The sequence below is a fragment of the Alligator sinensis genome, unplaced genomic scaffold (assembly GCF_000455745.1).
Source record: "Alligator sinensis unplaced genomic scaffold, ASM45574v1 scaffold337_1, whole genome shotgun sequence".
In the NCBI taxonomy this organism is placed as follows: domain Eukaryota; kingdom Metazoa; phylum Chordata; order Crocodylia; family Alligatoridae; genus Alligator; species Alligator sinensis.
In genome coordinates, this window is record NW_005841927.1 from 2,971,721 (window position 1) to 2,974,938 (window position 3,218).

The 3,218-nt window shown below is 56.7% G+C and overlaps 1 protein-coding gene across 2 annotated transcripts in view; it reads right to left on the reverse strand.

The window, feature by feature from the left end:
• Positions 1–836, reverse strand: part of NDUFS5 (NADH:ubiquinone oxidoreductase subunit S5) — a 6,247-nt gene extending 5,411 nt beyond the window's left edge. The window contains exon 1 of one of the 2 annotated variants that reach the window (XM_006019309.3): positions 736–836. The gene's annotated coding sequence lies outside the window, so the exon portion shown is untranslated. The remainder of the gene's footprint in view (positions 1–735) is intronic. The other variant, XM_006019310.3, reaches the window with a different exon arrangement.
• Between the last annotated feature and the right edge of the window lie 2,382 nt (positions 837–3,218).

Consider the following 3,218-nt stretch of genomic DNA (forward strand, 5'->3'; position numbering starts at 1 on the left):
CGCCCCGCCCCGCCCGTCTCTCACCCATTGACTACCTCAATTTACATGGTCACTGACGGGCTCTCGCTCCCGCACGCTCGGAGAGCCCAGCGGAGGGCAATGAAAATGGCTTGGGGGTTGGGGGACGCGACTGGTGAGGGGAGGAGGCTGAACTGGGCTTGTTTAGCCTGGAGAAGAGGAGACCAAGGTGGGGATTGAACAGCGGCCTTCATCTCCCTGCCGGGGCGCTGCAAAGAGGATGGAGCAGGGCTGTTCTCCGTGGGGGCAGATGACGGGGCAAGGAGCAATGGGCTCAACCCCCTTAGAGGAGTTTAAGCCCCAGCTGCACAAAGCCCTGGCTGGGGCTGGTCCTGCTTAGAGCAGGGGCTGGACCAGACTTGACCCCTGAGCCCCGCTGTCTGCGACTACGCGCACAAGCTGGTCGCGGGCCGGGCTCGAACCTGCAGCCACGGGAGATAACCCGGGCCTGGACCAGCGGGTCGCACAGCCCAGGGCGTAGTGCGCATGCGCGGGCCCAGCAGCCGCGGGCCTACCACCACGATTTCCCCCCCCAGTGCCCCGCGCATGCGCGGGCCAGCAGCAGCGCGCTCCCACCCCAGCGCCCGCGCGGCCCAGCCCCATGAGTCCTGCGGGAACCGGCGACCGAGCCCAAAGGCCCCTTCCCTTTCCGCGCGCGCGCGCACGGCCCGGCCCTTCCTTTCCCTTCCGTCCGCAGCTGCCTCGCCAGCGACCCACCGCCTCCTGCGTCCTTCTACTTGTTTGCGACACTTCCCTGCCGTCAAGCGCTTCCTGTCGCGCGACACCCACGCTGTGTTTACTGGCTGACGTCACTGCAAGGGCGGGGCGAGGTGAAAACCATAAAGGAAGGAGACTAGAGCGCCCCCTGCGGCCTCTTCCGCTTTGGGTTCGGCAGCGCCCCCTGCAGGCCGGAGGGGGAATAGTTTCCCTGCGCACCCCGCAAGGGAGGCCAGGTCCGAGCGCCCCCTGCCGGCCGAGGGTGGGGACTGCGCTGCGCCCAGTGGGTCCCAGCCAGGGTGTCTGCACTGCTGGTGTGGAGACACGATTGCCTGCATTTGAAACCCAGAGGTTTCAGATGGGAACCCGGGCTCCTAACCACCCCACCTGCCCTGCTGCAGTCTGGGGGTTTTTGCAATAGAAAACCTGCTCTATTTATTATTTTTCCATACTCCAAAAACCAAGTGAACGCGAGCTGGCACTTCCCCAGAGCGGCCTCGGATCCCACAAGCAGTGCCTCGAGTCCCGCGAGCCTGAAAAGTTTTTGAGGTGGCACCTGGCCTTGCTTCCCCTTCCGGTCTCTCCTGGGTCGCATGTTGCAGAGCAACCTCAGTGACGTCTCATTTCTGATGACGGCGAGGAGCTGCCCGCTCTGTCCATGCTAGCTCATCCCAAATCGAAGTCCCCCTGGCATCCAGCAGCAAAAGGCCCCCTGTGCTTCTTTAAAACAGGCTCTTAAATGCTGCAGGGGACGGTGTGCTGGGGCAGGAGCCATGGACTCCTGCGTTCTAGTCTGTGCATTGACGGGAAAGTGAAATCCAGCAGTCCGAACATCAGGAACTGGGAATAAAGACTATTGCTATTGCCTATGCCATCGCGTGACTATTGCCTGTGCTCTGCTATTGCCTGATCTGGGAAGGAAATAGGATCGAAGCGACTGGAGCAGGGGTAGGAACTGTGACCATGCTGCTCGCTGGCTTTCTGACTTTGGCCAGGCCAAACGGAAGTCTGTTTCCCATTATTTAAGTGGACATAATTTTCTTTATTTGGGGTGTCAAGAGAGTTAATTAGGGACCACACAGATCAGTGGTTCCCAACCCCAGGGCTTGATACAAATCAGGATCACGGGGAGTCCACCCCTCGCTCCGTCCGTCCCGTCTGTGGGGCTCTCATGGCGCACAGTCCATACGGCTCTTGCCGCCACTGCCCCCCACAATCCTGACCCAAGCTCTGCTGGCACCACCGGGCATGAGTCAGTGGTGGGGGGCAGGGGTCACAACCCAGGTTTAGGGTTGCTGCAATAAAAGATTGGGAACCGCTGGCATAGACCAACAGAGACACTAGGATAGACATCACAGAGCGTGAACATTTCCCGATCTCCTTAGCTGGTCCGTCAGGCTCTCTGATGCGTGCAGTCACGGACGGGCACTGCTTTTCAAGGTCATGTGTTGTTGAGGCACCTCATGGGCTGTTCCATAGAAACTGCAGGTTTCTACATGCCTCAGCATAAGCGAGGAGACGATGAACAACATCGAACAAGATTCCCCTGGAGCCTCAACACCAGTTCCCCCGTTGACTTTGCAACTGCTATTTCTGCTGCACCTTCACGGACACCCGCAGCTCTTGCTTCTCTTCTGGTGAGCTGAACTAGGAGCATGCACTTGGTCAAACCTCCTCAGACTGTACGGGCTTCATGTATTTTCTTTTACATGCATATAATTTGTTTGTTAGGGGGTGATGTGTAGTAATCAGCTAAGTTTATCTGTGCTTTAGCCAGGAGCCCCTAGCGTGCAGTCATCCCGATAGAGGGAATTGTTTCCTTAGGGTTGCCAAAGCCTAGGCTGGCCAGTGCGTATGTGCTAAATGATGTTGGGATAAAGTGTTACCCTTTCCTGGGAGCTGCTGATGTGCTGTTTGGCCTGGAACAAAGCTGTTGCTTTGAAGGGCACACATTCCAGTAAACACCTTGGCTGCAGCTGAAGAAACAGCATCCATCGCTACACTTGACTGTCTGCCTGGGACTGGGAGGGTGGAGTGATTCCTTAGACTCAGGACCTGAAATAATATCAGCGTATCAGACACTGTCCAGCTGCTAACTTAGAGTTAGCAGTAGTCTCTCTTCCCACCTTCTGCATCCCAAGTGGTTCATGCCACTCCTCTGAACATACAGGACTCTATTATCAGCCTGTGTCAGTTCACGCCAACTTTTAATGATGCTCAGAGGCCAGTTAATGCTCAGTTTAATGCCTAACTCAGTCTGTTTAATGCTCTTGGCTCTGCCCAAGAGCCGTGATTAATCCTGAAGAAAGATTCTGCACCTCAATCAATCATTATTGCCTAGATGTAAAGTCAGCTGGGAGAACACAGCAAGTCAGTGCTCAGCTGGGCTTAATCATTAGTCTCTGGGTTAGACAACAGTTACTGCCTGGTTATATGCTTGGGTGACAGCCCCCTCCTAGGCTGTATGAAAGTGGGGAAGAACA